Genomic DNA, 19,506 nt, shown 5'->3' with positions numbered 1-19,506 from the left:
AGCATATTGGAAAGTTCAGTGGAAGCAAAAGTGTGTGCCCATTTTGGGGGAGAGTCACAAGGTCTTGTTTGAATCGGTGCGTCAAGACGCTGCGATGCACAGACATGTTTGTGTATTGATGTAATCTCAGGCTGCGATTGTTATAATTCTCCTAATCCAGAGAACAGAAGTGGTGTACAAGGATTAAGAAAAAAGAAATGCACTGTTGTTCAATGGTTCAAATTTATGGCAGAAGAGTAAAGAGATACAGAAACTCAATCTGGGTTCCCCTAACATTTCACCAGAGCAACAGAACATTTGTTTCCATGCATGAAGCACACATGCAATAATTCATGCAAAAAATTCTCCATTAGGTTTTAAGTTCTTATTGTGTGTAATACATACATTTTGTTCCGATATATCTACAATAAAACTACGATTTTATCTCAAGTGATGATGAAAACCTAAAAATTTATTAACAGAAATAAATGCTTAAAATATACAACTCTGCAATAATTTAAACTCTTTTAATATTGAAATAAATATACTTGTTGGTGATATTTACATTTTTTGAAATGAACCTTTATATGGTTATTAGTATAAGCGTCAGACAAGATGTATAAATTTCAGTCACCTAGCCTGCATCTCACAGTATAACAATTAGATAAATTGTATTTTACTTTTATGGTTGTTGTTTTTTTTTCTTAATTTCAATCCCCAAAGATTGAAAAGTAACAATAGCTGCATGCTATTAAAACTCATTTGCCACAATATGGGAATTTAATTAGCTTTAAAAATGGGCAAAACAGAATTCAGTTAGCTAATGTTACTGTGAACCTTTTCGCTGACAGATATTGTATTTCCCCACTCATATCTTTTTCTTCTCTTCATGAATAAAATGGCAAGTAATCAGCCACCCTCCCATAAAGAACAATAATTTTTGAAAAGAGCAAGTTTTGCCTTTGAAGCTGTCTGAGACAGATATACCCTCTCTGTAATGAAAATGTTCGGTCAAGCCAATTAAAACCAAGCCATTTTGTCTTTGTGTCCTCCCTTCCTAAGCGATTAATTAAACATGGTCATAAAAGGACTATTCCTGAGGTCTGAATAGCTGCTAGAGACCTCCAGTGCTTGTGTTCTAAGGTTGAATTACAATGTTGTCAGTGGGGCCATTATGTGAGAATTAGGTTTGAGCTCGTTCCCCCTTTACAAAATGCTATTGTATGATACAGTTATGGATGCTGCATGAAAATGACCGACTTCAGTGAATGTTACATTGTGTGGGTTTAAAAAAACATTTGAGTCACATGGTTGAAAATTGCATTCATTTTTCTTCTCACCCTTTGTTTCCTCATTCCGTCTGTGGTCAGCTAACTTAAAGGATATGGGCAATGCAACAAAATTACACACAATGTCTATTTGCTATTTTAAATTGTTACTCGACCTATGCACAGGTAAACAATCTGACGTGTACAAACTGGGCAAGGTAAATGGCAAATTAGCAAATATGTAAGCTCATCATTTTTTTTTTTAGTTTTTTTTAGAATTAATTTTTTTTTTTGGCACATCTCTCTTTTTTTAATATATATTCATGGATAAAAATTCTAAGTTATACTTGTGTATACCAGCAAAGAAACCTACCAACCGAGTTAGGTTCCTTTGTCTAAACAGTCATAACCGAAGATGTAAAAAAAACCCCCCGGCAATTTCTGGAGAGGAATAAATTCAACTTCTCCACAACAATTTTAACCTGAAATAGCTAAAATTACCCACAGGTGTTTTACATCAGGTATACGTGATGAGGACGTAATTACTCAGCATCTTGTTGGAAGTGTGTATGGAAGGGAAAAAAAAAAAGAAAAAAAAAAAATGAAATGATGCGTAGGAACGACTTAGTGTGTGAGAATGGCTTATTTTTATTTTTATTTTGCGCCAAAGCCGGATCCCCGGAACAAGTTATTTTTTTATCTTGTGGGAACAACCTTAATTCCTGCAAACGAGATGATGAATCTGTCTCATAAGCTTTATAAAGAAAGAGGTTATTTTGAAAGAGACAATCTTTAAAAAACAATCTAGCAACGTTACACCAGGTAAACTTTATAACGTGGAAGAATGAGAAACTCTTGCACTTTTAGCTCGCTGACATGAACTGAACAAATGATGGCAGATGGCCCCTTGTAAGATTCCAGAAGTCCTGAATGATGCATATTTCTTCACCTACATGCAGGATATAAGAAGCGTCCTTGATTATAGATGCGTCACACTAGCTGTCGGGTTTGTCATTCCACCCCAGCTGATTGAGTGTCTGGTCATGGATCATTGACATCTTGGGCTATTGTCTGTTGTTGAGCTGTTTGCAGATAAATTTGTTTTAGTTTTGCCAGAGATAACACAAAGAGATAAGAAATAAATAAATAAAAAAAGCCACACTTTTAGATAGATACTTTCCTTTTCAATAACTTAGTTTTTCGTCCACACAAACTGTAACTTGACGCATCAGGTGCCCATTATGGAAACGACTGAAGACCTCCTAGTCTTACCACAGGGCTACTTATTATCATTAACATCATTTGTCTGGCTCTCTTGCTGGTTCAACAGGCACTGTGAGGATGACATGTTAATAAATGACCCTGGATGCCTCTTTGGCATAGGCTTGTTCCTCACCTGCCCCCTCAGCCTCATCAGCAATACACATCCACGTGTGCGTAGACACACAAACATCCAAACCCCAGAGGGGACAGGAGGGGGTGATTTGTTTTCCTGAAGGTCCCTGCTCTGTCTATTGTTGTTTGCACTGAAGGGGACAAATTCTATTCATTTTTATGACAAGAACGCAGTGATACACGAGAATAAAGAGGGGGAGAGGAGGTGAAAAGACGATAGGAGAATGGCGGTGCAAAAAGTAGGAAGATGCGACTGTCTGGGAGGAACAACAAATGAGCAGGAACATGAAAACTTTAAGAATATAAAATAGAACACAGACTAAGCAGTTTTGCTTGTGGGATTTGAAGGATGCACCTGTACAAAATGGTGCGTCTGTTTTCCTTACAATGTAGAACTGCTGTACAAATTTTAAACATGACAAATCAACGCAAGTGTTTTGAGAAAATATGGCTGTCAGCTAACGCAAGAACTCATACAGTGAACAATGGACAAATATGCAGAGCTCAACTACAAATTAAAGATGGACCAACATTAGTTCCTCGTTGTAGGAGCACAATGTCCAGCTGGCCTCCTCAAAATGAGCATCACGAGGTTATACCTGTGGAATTACAAAGGTTGAATCATAAAAGCATGCTGAAATAATCAAACATACTTACATGTGTAGCTTCAAAAGTTAAGAGATGAACATTTCATCATGTTGAGAATGAAATGTTTTGCAAAACTATTGCAGTAACAGAATCCACCAAACAGCTTAACATTCTTGTTTATTTGTTGAGGGATAAAACTAAAAAAAAAAAACTTGTGACAGAACAAGATTTCAAACCAAGAGGCTTTAGACATTCATTTTCTTGCTAACCAACTCTGCCAGTGCAGTTGTAAAAACCAAAGCAAACCGCCAAAATCAAAGTTATCAGAAAGAAAATTAAATGAGAACTACAAAGTTACTTATATATAGTCCCAGTCATAAAATAGGAATTTTAATAAAGTAAAATCATATCAAATTTAGTTAGTGAACAAACCATAATTACGCTCTAGAAGACTGTGGCGCCAACACCACTCCTTTGCACGGAAATTGCTGTGGTTACAAATCCTATACCAACAGAAAGACTTTTCTTTTTTATTGTGTTTGTAAGCAAAAGGCATTTTGGGGCTGAGCAGCACAAATTTCTCTTTAAGAGAACTCAGCCAAAATTTACAGAAACAAGAGGCTTTAAATCACTCCCAAACTTCTAATAGATTACAGGTGCCTCTCTAATGATCTGCTAATATGTACTTTGTAAAAACTTAAAATAAAAAAAAAGTCCACAACTTTAATTCTGAAATATCATGAAAGTGTGATTGCCATAGGTTTATAAGTCTCCAGTTTCACTGGATACACAGATCTTGGGGCCAATAAACGTTTAGACTCATCTTCAATCAAATAACATTACCCAGTGTAAGGATAAAATCGGAAAAACATAATTGTCTTTTCATGCTTTGATTGTTATATAAATTCCTTCTCTGGAGACAAATAGCAGTCGTAAAAAGTGTTCCTGCAACCTGGAGTAGCCAGGTGGAAACATAGGTGCCTGCAATACACTAGGAAGAGGTGGTGTGGAAGCTCCACTGTGGGACTGGGAGAATGATTGAGTGCCGACGGGCTACAGCAGTCGTCCCGTCTGTTCTGTTGCCACTCCGTTCCATCATTGGCCCATTTGGCCTTAAGGGAGACTCCAGAGAAAACGAGAGCTGACCTTCTGCACCTGTGCTTCCCCCGATGCTGGAGGAGGCTCAAAAGCGCACAGCTCTGTAGTGTCTGTCCTCCACCTGCTTGGCCTTTTAATCTAGATCCTATTTCGGAGCAAGGACAAAACGTTCACTTCGAGAAATAGTAAAAAGAGAGCGGAAATGCACAAAGTTTGACAAAAAAAAATAAAAATCTTGCAGCTTCTCTTAAAGCGTCATCGTGATTGAGTGTAAATTCCGTGTTTCATCACATCTCCTCTCAAGCTTTCATTATGTCGTGGGTGTGTTGATGAGTTGCAAAGTGGAAATTATCCAGAGTTGGAGCGTCAGCATGGACTGTCAGTTCGTTATGGCCCGTCACTCAGTGCAGACAGATAAATTACTTTGCTGTCACTTTGGCTATCAAATTAAACAAATTGTAAGAGTAATCAATTGCAAAGTGAGATGTGAAAGTAGTGGTATTTCTTTCATTACTATAATGTGAAAATGGTGTAAGGCTGTTGTACGTTTTACACATCCCTTATTGCTGAAGTAGTGGCTTGTAAAAAAAATATGAATGGGAGTTAACTATAGCTATAAGTACTGTGATCTTCATCTATGATTCTTTGTTGGTTCTCATCAATAAAAATAAAAAATAAAAAGAATAAAAATATGCAAATGTGAAGAATATTTTTACTTAGCCCCGCTAGAAACTCTAATTACAATCAGAGGTCCCTGTCTTGCTGATGTTTTTCAGATTTCAGATCTGTTAATTCAGATTTCATATTTGAAAACAGAAATCTCTCAGTCTTATCACAGATTCTCTACTCGTGGACCTTGACTGAGCCATTCTAACAAAACTATTTCATTTGGATTTATGGTGTTAAAATGTCCTGCCACAGACTTTTACAACCTCTTACAGGTTTCCCTTCCAGAGTCGCCCGGTATTTTGATTCATACCATCTGTGACCAGACTCTTTGTAACTTCTTAACAAAAGCATTTTCACATTATACTGCCAACACCGTGTTTCTTAGTAGGCTTGGTATTTTTCAGGAGATATGTTATCCACACATTGCATTTTGGATGACATTCATGACTGTATGAATACTTTTCCGATTCTCATGGGGGTGGGGGGTTGAGACATTTTATTGTTTTAAGCTACTATTGCAATACATAGAATGCATTGTAATGGTGCAGTACTAGGTGTGCAGCCTGGTAAGTCCTGCAACTGTTATATGAAGTTCATCTCTAATTGTCTTGTCTATATTCTGTTGCCAGACATATGGATTGACAAATGCTCTGTGAGGTGACCAATGCTATTTTTGATATTTTATAATCAAGCCCTATTTTAAATTTCTCCACAACTTTATCTCTGATTTTGCTGCTGTGTTCCTTGGTTTTCATGGCACATGTACTCTAACAAGCCTCTGAGGCCTTCAGAGGACTGATGGATTTATGTCTAAGGCGTGCAACATGTTTTTGTGAAGTACTTTATTTGCATTTCAAATTAGAGAGACAACAGCAAAAGTTTGTCCAAGATTAAAAACGAGAAAACTGCACGTAATCGCTTGAATCAAAACACAATTAAAACTTCACTATACCCAACCTCACCTTCTTTCCTGATCTTAATACTTTAAATCATATAAGGGAGAGTGGTTTGCCGACGGACAGATGAAAACACCCCTCTTGCGCCCAACAGTAAATTAATCGCACCAATTATTCACCACCGGGAGATATTTAATGTAATACTTTAGAGGAAGGAAAGCCGGGCACTCAAATCCTCTCGTTTGTAATTGGATGTCTACTTCAATAATTGATTGGAACAAATGTGAAATGGATGAGACAGTCTAAGTGTTCTCCATCACACACATTCTGGTTCATCAGGTTCATGGGCGACTGCTCAAAAGGGAGCCTCGCCGCACAGATTCAGCTCATTTTTATATTATGCGATTCCTATGGATGCGTGAGTAAATGTAATAGCAGTGAGTCCCTTTGTAGGAATAAAGGATCATTTGTCCAGATGTACTACACTAATGCCCCATCTTGTAGTGTCAAGTGTCAGCAACACAGAGACAGTAAAACAGTCCATTACACTACCTGTAGACTCAACAATAAATCTTTTCTCTTATTTATAGATGCGCCATGAAAGCTTTCCTCATAAGTTATAACCGTATAATACCATGCTGTACAGCTGTATCTGAGCACATTTGCATACAAAAACAATAAACCTTTCATTAAAATGAAACTAATTACCCATTCTTATTGCTGCTGGTACAGAGCAAAAAAAAAAAAAAAAAACAATTAGAGGGAATAACCTTGCTTAAGGTTTCTTAGAATCAATACAACCCTAATGCTCAAAGTTTTTCTTTCAAACAATTAACTAAGAGCCATTAAAGAAACTCACAAATGCTTTTTTTTCCCTTAATCTTAGAGCATGCTGCCTGCATGCTTGTATTTTCATGTGCGTCAGGATGTCTTTACGACCACGGAAGATGAGGTCCTGAAATGAAATCCAACATGCCCTGTGGGGCTCTGAAACAGAAAAATGAATCAATGACACTGAGCAAGGATGCTTAAGGGGGCATGGGGGATGTTGTTCCTCCTTTCACTGTCTTGTTGAAGACAACAAAAGCACATCGCAGGCACAAAAAGGAAGACGCGTACACGCACATACCGTCAACTCTGGCAAGCATGGAGAAGCGTGGAAACAGCCAATACTGATTTAGAATCTTGGTAGGGTGCGGCTGATGCAAACAAACTCACGACAGACTGGGTATTGTTAAGGATTATATATATACATAACCTAACTTAAAAAAAAAATAAAAAAGGCTAGTATAGGGTGCATTCACACCAGCCCTATTTATTTAGTCTGCTTTAATTAAAGCCTGACTTGTTTGCCTATAAAGCCTGGTTCTTTTGGGGAGGTGTTCATGTGCAATCAAACTCTAACCCAACCAAAAAACAAACTCTGGTCTGCCTAAAAACCAAGTTATCAGTTCAGACAAAGTGAACTCTGATCTTCTTCGCATTCACATATGCTTTTGCACCAAACCAGAGTCCGTTCCGAAAGCAGGAAGCACAATATAGTGCAGAGCATTCTGGGTAAATACAACCAAAATAAATGTGCAGGTCTAGTGCTAGAGTGAGAAATGGCTTGTTGTCTTATACCAAAAAACAAGACAGATCTTACAACTGATAAAATCTGATGTCTTTCCATTTTTGTTACCATTTCATGAAGAAGAAAGTAGCGCTCAGTGTCTTCTTCAGAGGTTTTTGTGTCATTTCTTTCAGCAGTTCTTGGTGAAAAGTGAAAAGTAGCTACGCCCCCTACACCTCATAGGAGCTGCCATCAAGCATTTGAGACAACAGGCAAGGCTCCTAGCAGTGAATGCATTTTACCCAACTGCTTGCAGGATTGTTTTAATTCCATCCCATTTCGAGAATCAATGGCATGTTTGACGGCATAGTACGGCAATTAGACTGAATGCAAACACAGAGTTTGACTAGACTACTTCAAAACATTAAATTTGTACCACAGGTTTTTCTTGTGGAGAGATGAATTGTTCTCTCAGTTCACTGTTTTTTTTTTTTTTTTACATCCTGAAGTAGAAAAACAGCCCAGACAATCATATTACCAATATCATGTTTTACGTTTATACAATCCCAAAATGCTACATCTAATAGTACACACAACTTCCAAAGTGTCCCTTCTGCCTCATTAGTGCACAGAGCATTTTTCAAAAAGTCTTGGGGATCATCCAGATGTTTCCTTTGGCAACTATAAGACAGATCCCTGTGTTCGTTTTGGTCAGCAGTGGTTTTTGCCTTGAAACTCACTCGTGGATTAAATCTTTGCCCAGTTTCTCTCATCAATGGTGGCCTTTACTAAGAACTCTGTGGGATACTGGAATTTAGATTACTTTCTAGGCTATTTTGTGACCTACTGGATGAGTTGTCCATGCTTTTTAGGAGTAATTATGGCACTCCTAAAAAGATTTACAAGCGTTCCAGGTTTTGAGCAGAATGGCTCTAATGGTGCGGTTTTTATTGGAGCCCCAAATCAACAGAAATAGCTTTGAAATCCTTTTCAGACTTACAGATGCAACACTTTTGCGTATTTCTAAAACGCAGTCGTGTGAACCGGTGACGATCACTCTTGTGCCGTCTTTGTCCTTGAGACCATCAGCTTCACTCTTACTGTAAAGGCAGGCAAGATCCTTATACAATAATGCATGATGGGAAAGAGAAAGCAGGTGCTGAAATGATCCCCTTTCATGCTGAATAATTACACCCCCTTTTCTCCGCCCCCCCCTCCTCTCACTTAGCAAATCCCAGCCACAAGCCATTGCTGCTGCTTGCTCCGGCGGGTTCCATCCACCTGCCAAGGGCTAAACACTAGTCCATCCATCACAGCAGCACTTGACAAATACATTCCATAATAGAAGTTTATTTTTTATGGGAGGCTGAATCAGAGGCCTTCCCATGCATACAAAAAATGTGTCAGAGTTATTTATGGAACCTGCTGAAAAGCACTATATGTCATATCAAACTCCTATTTTCTCTTTCCTACCACCACTACGCCTGTCAATATCAATGTGGCTATCAATAATGCAGAACACCGGCAGAGATAAAGCCGTGGGTCAGATGGAAGAACGTCCTCCCCTCTGCTTGAAAGAACACACGCGTGCACCACCACACATATGGACAAAGACAGACAAAGATATACATTTTTTTATTATTTTCTCAAAAGGAGCTCACTGACAGGCTTCTCTGATCGGCACAGATACACATTTGAGATGAATTTTGCTACAAAAATGTAGCACTTTTGAGGATTTGGCATCAAATGTGCTCAAAGTACAAATGCAATGGGACATCTTTTAATTTTTTAAGATTCAAATGGTTTTCATTCTGACTATGAATTAACCCACTGAAGGTGACTTTTATTGTGAAGCTTTGGCTAAAGTTAACAAAACTTGGATTCTTCTCTTAACATAGCTGGTTTAAAAATGTCTTGAATTTGAAATCTAATCTTTGTGCCATGCTATTCCAGCTCTGTTAGTTTAGATTAATTTAAAAAAATAAAGAATGTAATAGAAAATGCTTAATCTGTCACTCGGTGGTGGAACAGCAATAACTCTCTTTTATTAGTAATTTAATTATATTTACTGATAAATCTCTCACCAGTGGTGACTCACCAATGAATATGATTAAATAACATTTCTCAAATAAACCAGTTTTATTGTTAGAAATTCATATTTTCAGCAACAGTATTTTTTAAAAATGATTTAAAAATTGGTCAATTACATTCAAAATATATCAATTTACAAAAAATAGTAACTACCAAAAAGTGGTAATGTACCAAAAACAAATAAATAAGATGACTACAACTCCTAAAAATTTCAAAGCAATAAAATCTGGTGAAAATAAATGTCGGAAACATTGGGAAGCATTTCTGTAGATTTGGAGGAATCTTGCCTATTTACCAGTGAAAAACAGTGTTATCTAAAAAGGAACATAACTGATTACTTTTTGTCTTTAAATGACTCGTTTGAACTGCTTCACTTTTGCTTGTAACAATCATAATAATAAAAGCGAACATGTACCTGCACATATCAGAGCAAGACTGACTTCATCCTCCTGTAAAATTGGAATGAATGGCAATCTTGGTCATAGTTGTCTGTCTTTTATCATATCTGGAACAGCCAATATGATTTTTAAAATTTTCATCTAATACAATGTCTAAAAAGAGTGTTAAAGCGCTAGTTTAAAAGTTACCCAAATAACGGCAGGTCTAGCTCTAAAAGCCATCCCAGTGAATTCAATACATCGACAGCCCCGTCGGTCTCAAGGTGCTCAAGTAAATTCTTTCACTAATGCACGATCCACTTCTATTCCCAAATCCAAGCCAGGCAACGTATTAATTGAAATCGAACGACGTGTTCCAGTTCACCTTGGACGCTTTATGTTAACAGCAAGGTCCAATAGTGTCAGTATGTTAATGACCCGGCCAGATCACTAATGAACAGCTCTGCTGAGCTCAGTGCAAGAGTGTACGAGTATGAGAGGCAAACTGGTGAAGTGGCTAGTGGCTCCACAGCACAGTTAATAGGAGATGAATGCATGCATGTATTTATGATGCAACTATACATCTAGAAGTATGAAAGGACCCAACTACGAATGTGACTAAAAAACACTGAACAAGGAAACAGATTGGTCATTTGTCTGAAAACAATAACTCTTTCCCATCAACCATTAAGTTTATATAATCGTCTTGAAGAGACTTTTACATTTTATCATGCATGTGTCATATCCCTTGTGTTTGGGAGCTGCTAAACCAGAGACAATGTCAGAGAGTTCCCTTAAAACAAGGCTAAAAACCCACATGTTTTGTGTTGCTTTTGAACAACAACACACCATAATAAGTGTATATTTCAACTTTCATTGAGGAAACTGCAGTTTCCATTCAGAAAATGGTAAAGACTGATCTGTGAGCTCCAGACCTTTTTGCATTTGTAGGACTAGGTGTGGGTAGAGTGATAAAGGTACTGATTTCACTTTCTAGCAAGAAATGTTAAAAGTACAGATATTGGGTTTAACAACCCAACAGTCACACCATGTGTGACTGTTCTTGATTGAGCAGCACACCAGACTGACCTAAACCCCACTGAGAAAATATGGGCTATAGTCAACAGAAAGTTGATAGACCTAAAGCTCACCAATGAAGACGCTACTAAAAGTCGGCTTTCCTTACACCCCAGCTGGGCCACAGGCTTATCACTTTTATCACTTACATGCCATGATGCACTGATGCATAAATTCATCCTCTAAGAAGCCCTGATCACAAGTATTTAGTTAGAAAGTATATTAATGTACTGGTCAACATTTCTGTAATAAAAAATCACTTTTTAATTGGTGAACCGGTATCAACATTTTTGGCTTTTAGCTCTAAATGATAGCTTTCAGATTTGAAAGAAAGAGTAGACACCTTCCACTGAATCCCTGTATTATGCTACTTGAAATGAATTAATGAAATAGACTGACTTTAAAATTCTACTAAAATGTATTCAGATGAATCTATGTAACTATTGATACATCTGTCGTTGTTCGTGAACATTTTTAAGAGTGAGTGCATGTCAGACTGGACATTTTTTGAAACATGCATAACGACATACAGATGCTGTGGATTCATATCTAGTACAGTGACATCTGTGTATTTCACACTGTACTTTAAGTATTGTGGATACTAATTTTATACACACATCAAAGTACAGCTGCTGCTGTTATGGTTACAAGTTCTAAAGAGAACACTGATACTCCTGATTAATGATTTTGACAATGATGACTGTGAGAGCTTTGATAAACTGGACTTTCAGACCATCTGTAGGAGACTGGATGGATACCGTACTTCAGTGCCTCTGGAGTAAACCTTTACAGTCTCTCCTACAGCCTAATTAAAAAAAAAATCCAGTCAGTCTTCTCATAAAAATATAATACACCACCTCAGATTAGGTCATCCCTTTAACCCCACCAATGAGAAAGTGTTATGTGAACAATATTTTTTATGAACAATAACACTTGGAAGAGTAATAGCTTTGATTAGTCAGAATTACTTATGTAAGTGTTACGAGTGCAGTTAAAAAAAAAGAGGTAAATTAAATATACAAATAATAAAATATTCTAGATGATTCAGCGGCCATTTGTCAACTAAAGTCTGCACCAAACCTGACCCAACCAAAGCAGGCTCTGGCCACAACGTCGTCAGACATGTGCAACATCAGAATACCAGTTCATCGTACGGGTTTGTCAATGCAAGTGTGACACATTTGTCACCCTATACATCCCTGTGGCTTTTGTGACTTTTTTAATTGCGAGATTAACACGTACAACAGTTTTTCATCAAACAATTTTAATTTATGTCGATAAACTCCGACTGTTGGATTTGTTTTTGCAAACAGAGAAATGGTTTTGACTTTTTAAAATGCCAAACCAAACCACCGATCGTAACTTGGATGTTTACAAAACAAACTTGAAGCCTAAAAAGCAGTAAAGTGATGTGACATATTACCAAAATTCTCTTCCAGCCTTCTGGCAGTAAACAATGAATCACGTTGCAGATACCTTAGTTTGATTTTACTCTGCTCCGGTAGAAAGTTGCAGAGAAAATCCAGGAATTTTATTTTATTTTATTTTTTTTTCCCTTTTCCACAGAGGCCCCAAAGCCTGTCAGTCATCCTGACAGACACGTCCTTTCAGAGTCCGAATATGCACCAAACAGGTTCCCAGGATGAAAGCTGACAAATCAAATCAAAAAACGGACAGAAATTAGTCTCTCCAGCTTGAGAAGTGCCAGTCACATTGATTGGCAAGCCATGCAGGTGACTCCTTGCTGAGCAAAAGTAGGGATGTCTGCTTTAGCTCCTGCTTGCTTGGATTGAAAATGTCAGCCAATTTCCTGTTTGATTTTCTAAATGAATCCACTTCTATGTTTAGACTTCAAGTCAGGGAAACAATGCGTTCTGATTTTAGTAATGAGGACAAATGCTCTTTGTTGTTACAGCTGAATTAACCCTTTGCCATTATGACCCGTACTTAATTATAACCACAACAAATGAAATTATTTGTTTCTAAAATGAAGACACTAAGTCAGGTTTATTCTGTTCACCTAAAGTTCATTTCATACACCTCAGAGAAGTGTGAAGGAGCTGTGGCCTTTGCAGATTTAGCAGCAGACCTGGAGTAGTAATTGGGGGGCGAGTGTGTAAATTAAGACCAGTGTCTACACTCTGCTGGAACAAATCCTGTTTCATCTACAGCACTTTTTTTTTTTTTTTTTTTTTTAAAAAGGTTATGTTCTTCTACTTCTTCATCTATACCTGTTGACTTATTTTATTCATCCTTTTCCCCTCCACTGAGTTTGTTTAATGAAGGTGCACTAACATACAAGACACACATCTGCATCAGGGCTCATATTTTAATCTAGTACAAAAAAATTGACCGTGACTTATGCCAATCATATTGCTAAAAATGAACCTGAATTAGACCACTTTTTTTAAAATTTATTTTATTTGACATTTACTGCTTAAGTAGTAGTTTCTCTTTTTGACCGGACAGATATCTGCTGATGAATGTCCCAAAGTCATTGGTGCTATGCGCCAATATGCACAGCGCATAGCACAATATGCACAGCACCATATTCTTAGATTCTTCCAAGACATATTTCTTCTAGAGGGTCTTATTGCCTTATTGTTGCAGATGTGTCAAAAGCAACTGAATTCAAATTGGACTTTTTGTATCCTACATCTGAGATTATCTACAGTGCTGAAATCCTGCATTTGAGGTAAATAAAGCAACTTTGCCCTATTTCACTTGTGCCACTTGCTTGAGAGGCATGCACTTTAAATATGGACATAGCACAATATGCACAGCGCCATATTCACAGACATATTTAAATCTGTATATGCAAATTTCAGACTTGCATATCAGTATTTGGGTGTCAGAAAAAATCTTATCTAAGCTTCACTGCAAAGGAGAAGAGATATTGCAGACGTGTTACCGACATGATAAACAGATGACGAGCTTGCCCTCGTCACACAGGGCATCCTGGTGCCATGTGCCTCATGGGATACACCCTCTTTTGGATCTGTCCCTCAGGATCTGCACAGGTGCCGCGACAAGGGGATAACCAAAGGCTGCATACAAGCACATTGCTGTGCAATAAGAAGGCGCAGGTTCAAATCTTCTGCATGGAGTTTCTAGATTCTTATCATGCATGTGTGGGTTCTCTTGTCCAAAATCGTGTCTAATGGTTGTATTGTCCTGTATTGCTTTCTGCCAACTTCACCAAGGAGCACCCAGCCTCACACCTAATCACCGCTACACAGACACCAGCCTAATCGCGACCCTACAAGGATAAGTTAGTGCACAGTGTGGATGGATGGACCGTTTAGAAATATTTAAAAAAGAAGGCTGGTGTTTTCCACTTTGAAGCTGAGACTGTTTCATTGCATATCAGTGTGATGAGCAGATCAGCATCCACCTTCATGTTAAAGTCAAATATAAAATCCCTATTATTCGTTCGTGTTTCTGTAGCTCCAAGATGATACCCCTAAGTTTAGAACTGCAATGAATGGCAGAAAAATGTTTGTTATTGGTTGGTAACACATTTGGTCACTGACTAATTGAATCTACATTTTGATGCCTGATCTGCCTTGTTCTGGCATCTTGTTGAAGTTGTTTTTGCAGTCCTACATTAGGGTGTCAGAATACATATCTGTTTATTTTGAGAGGCGGTTGCATAAAGTTGCACCCTGATGTTTTATTCCATATTAACTCTACAGTGATTGAGGCTGAAAAGTTAGATGATGCACGAAAACGGGGTGAATCAAAGGGCCATGTTGTTAATCATAAAAGACAACAACGGACTAAATGGACAGCATGAAATGACAGAACTTTTTCAACCCCCTGATGAAGTTTCCTGGCAGGGGGGAGTTTGGGGGTTGGGGACAGCCTTCTCTCCCTCATGTTAGCAAGAAGCTTATCTAATGATCCACAAATCCCCCTACAGTGATCATGACAGACCACAGCCTTCAGATCCTTTCATGTGCTAATCCTTAAAACATGCTTGAAAGAAACAAAACATTTCATGATGATGGGGCCGAGTCAACTTTTCCCTTTCATAATCCAACTAAAAGTGCGTGTGTGTGTGTGCGTGCATGTGCGTGTGGATGGTCAGAACAGCTTGACACGAGTTGGGTTCTAGCTAGGCCCGTGGCAGAGAACAAAATGAAGTCATGCTGAAGGAAGAGAAGTGTATGTCAAACTCATTTTGCTCTCTGTCTAATGCCGTCTAGGCCTGTGTGGAGTGCAGTGACACCCAAACAGCTTTACACGAGCACTGATGTGTTATGCCATTTGCCGTTTGCCTCATTCATAACTCATGAAAGTACTCATGGTAATGGGCCAGGTCTTTTTTAGCAAAACATAATGGAACGTGATCAGCGGATGGAATCTCAGTGCTTTAGACATTTTAGGAGAAGGAGTACTTTTGGAAGGCAGTGTTGTGATATGTTTTACATTTTGGCAGGTTGCAGTATCTTTCTTTGAAAAGCCATGTAAATTCATAAAGACATCCATTGCTGTCCATTTTCATTTTCACTTACTTTAAGAAAATGTAAGGTGTATCCAAATATTAGATACACCTTATCTGGTGTATGTAAATAGTGCATAAGGAGTTATGTTGAGTGATACAGGCGTGAGTTATATGCAGTGTAACTCCACATGGGAGAACAAGGTCCACAGACTCACAATGTCATCCTTTCATTCATAAAGTCTCGATACAAAACCCTATTTACATACTGGATTCTAACAATGAATTATAAGCAGTCAAATCATTTTGGACCAATATTTGAATGCTCCTCTTGTAAACCTAACACAAATCAAGATGTCAACATCTTCCTTATAAACTAGGTTTAAAAACAGAATGGCAAGAGCCAGCTGAGGTTTTGCCACCACACTTTTTTTTATGTTTTATTGGTAACAACGATGCATTTCAACCTTCTCATGCTCACTCAAAGCTATTGTTTCTGGAAGCATAAAGTTGTATTTCATAGCTCTCCAGCGTCACAGTTACTTAGACACTGACCTCATTGCAGCTCTTTATGTTTACAAGCCTCCTCACGAACACCGTTTTACTGCTCACTTTATACACTGCACCTGCAGCGGGTTTAATGTATGTTGTCTCATAAAAACACACAGTAAAAGAAGCAGCACGTTTACAGCTACTCTCTACTTGCTATTTAGCCTTATGACTGACAGAAAAAGATCGCACAATGAAATAAAGCTCAGGCTTTAGAATAAAAATAATATGATAATATTTATTTTTAGTGCATAGTACATGCAAAATAAAACTTTACCTTTGCAAATGTTTGCACCTCCCCCCATTCAATATATAGTAACTCAAATATTATTAACTCAAATAATATTATTTAAAACGAGGTAAAAAAGCTGGTTTTACCTTTTATTTTAATATGGGGATAAAAGGAGTATCATTTAAATGACACCACTGCAATTTAGGAAACATAACTTAAATCCACTGACATTTTGTCAGTTTAAATGAAGATGAAAAAAAAAAATCCCCTTAAAGATAGTTGTCATCAGTATTTTATCTACTTTGGGGAATAAAAAAAAAAGTCAGCCATCAGCACTATTGAAAGACCAACTAGTGTGAAAATCCTTCGTCCTTTACTAATCAAAATTTCCATTTCCCATCATTTGGATGTTCTTGATGCGTGATAGCTCGTGCTTTTATCCCAGGTGCAGGTTTAATGTGAAGTGATGCATGGAAATTAAAAAGGTGGCCTATGTCTACCTGTCAATCAATCGTTTATTCAGACGGGAAGATTTTCCGCTTTGGCTCTGACAAGAGTGAGCCCGTTTGATCCAGGCTTTTCAAAGAGGAATGGGAAAAAAAAAAGGCTATTAGAAATCATTTGCCTCTCACCAAGACTTTTAAGCTGCTATGCTATCTTGACAAGACACAGTCATGATTGGGTTAATACAGAATCTACCTCGGTAATCTTTTTATTTTTACAACTCACTTTGATTGCAGATTTGATTTTCTTTATCCAATTAAAAGTTGTTCAAGGAAGGAAGTTAAGGTTTAAGTTGGGTAAGTAAAGATTCATTTGTATATGGTGTGATAAAATGCAACTTATGAGCCGTCGCTTAGCGTTGCGGTAGAGCAGCGGCTATAGTCCTCAACTCGGCCACCCTGGGTTCGATTCCCCACCTTGAGACTGTTGCTACATGTCTTCCTCCTTTCACTCTCTGTCCATCTCCTGTTTGGTAACTGTCAAAGACCAATAGTGCCAAAAAAAAAATCTCATTAAATCTTACAGGAGTTTAGAGTTAAAATTTTAACAAAATAGTGCGTTTCCAACATAAATCAGTTTTAAAATGATTTTTTTAAAAAATAATAATAGTAATAAAAAAAAATCATCTTTGGCTGCAACAAACTTTCATCTAGCATTTGCAATAACTGGCAATAAGTCTTTCACATTACTGTAAGGAATTTTGGTTTTATTTCAGCCAAATTGGAAAGTTTTTGAACATGGAAGGTCTTTCTAACATCAAGGATTCTCAAATGTCCAGATTTCTTTGAGTCCAGATTTCATCTAAGCCACAGAAAAACACATCACAGTTGTGACGACCACTGCTCGGTCGTTTCATTGCAGTGGATGATGGCCTTATGGTTTTATGACCCTTATCTAAGCTTATAGATGTCAAGGAATTCTTTTCACATTTGTTTAAAAACGTCTTTATTTTGGGTGATAGTTTGTTTTAGCCTACTTCGTGTTGTTAAACATTTTCTCCATAAGTGATTTATTGGTTTTGCACAACAGGCAGCAGTCAGGCTGGTCAGACTGAACCAAAAATGTGATTAATGACAGATAATGCTTTTTTTTTAAATAAGGTTGACAAATAGTTTCACACAGGACCAGGTTGGTTTGGACAATGTTTTTCCCTTGGCAAATCAAGCCATCATTTGAAAATTGCTGTTTTTTAATTGACTGCAATCATCATTAATATACAGATAAAGACATTTTAAAGAGGGGATTTTTTTTTCAAAGCATTGTGCATATATACATATTTCTATCAAGTATGCCCCCTCTAACTGCTGATGATCCATTTCGAAGTCACAACAACATTATTCCATTTAACTCAACCTAATTGCTTGGATAGATATTTAAATGAGGTTTAAATGACTAGCGACAGATTAATGAGGACACTAATCACATGATGAGTAGGTTTTGTCCTTTCTTTCCATGTTAAATTTCTCTTCTGTGGGGCCCACTGAATATGTTTATAACATGGAGTGTCGACAGTACCCTGTGGTACCAGCTGCCAACAACTCCACTGTGCCCTGGGCAAGAAAAATGTTAATTGGGATTTTATTGTGCAATTCTGCAGACCACCGTCTGTAAATACCACTTAACATCAGTAGGGTAAACCAAGCAAAGTGGCATCTGTGACCCCAGTTTGGCCTTGACACACATGTTACGGGTACACCTAAGTTTTATTAGCAAAATTAAATTCAATATAAGTGTTTTCTTTTAATTTAAGCCGTACTGACGTTAACAAAACACAGCTTTACCTAACAAATCGACCAAAACAAAATAATAAAGTCAACAACATTTTATTAATGCCACACATTTAAAATAAATCCATCTGCACTAAAATTGGTCACCTCCTGATTTTCTGATGTTAGACCTAATAAAGTATTTTATTATATGCAGACAGACATGCATTATTTTGACAGTAATGAGCTGAAGTGACCCATCAACAGAAACAACTGTTCGTCTCCAAGAGACAACCCCTGTTCCTCATTGCTGTACATTAAGTCCTTAAAACACTTCCAGGAATCCCATTAATCCCATCTCAATGCATAAAATTTCCATTTGATTTGGATGCAGAATTTTAGATGACCAGCAGAGCACCAAAAAACCCCTCATTATTTCATCTTCAATCAATCACTCATCGGCGAGCGCCCGTGCTACGCCAGGTTTGATAGGGTGCGGTTTCATCTTGATTATGGAGATTGGCGTTAAAAACAACACAGGCCTTCGCGCATGGCTGTTCTTAAACACAGTGGAATTTCATTACTATTGACAAGCTGCATTATAATGTACTTATGCATCTTACTCATCTTTATCAGGTTTGAGTCAAACGCTGGAGGCACTGGAAGCCATTTACAAGGTCACCTCATCTTGAATGCTGCAGCAAAACACAAGAGTGGAAAAAAAAAATCCCCATTTTTGTTCATTGGAAGGGATTATAATCTTTGATGTATAGTAAATCCATAAAAGTGTGATTTTATTGAAGAAAATACATGAAAACAATTTTAGCAGGTATATCTTAGAAGACACCTTGATGATTGGCAAGGAAGGTCTTTCCAGGTTTGCATCAAAAAGTGTGTTGCACTAAACTAGAATATCAACGCATAGTTTTGTTTACTGTTAATTTGGATGATTTAGTCTTACATCAATTAAAAATAACTCATAAAATAACACACAACTCAATTTTGAATTTTCATTACTTATAAACCAAAATAATTAAGTTGAATAGAAATGATTATTTGAAATCCATCAGTCTATGTCTAT

The sequence above is a fragment of the Poecilia formosa genome, unplaced genomic scaffold, assembly GCF_000485575.1.
Source record: "Poecilia formosa unplaced genomic scaffold, Poecilia_formosa-5.1.2 Scaffold286, whole genome shotgun sequence".
NCBI classification, from domain to species: Eukaryota; Metazoa; Chordata; class Actinopteri; order Cyprinodontiformes; family Poeciliidae; genus Poecilia; species Poecilia formosa.
Note: the sequence above shows the minus strand (reverse complement) of the source record.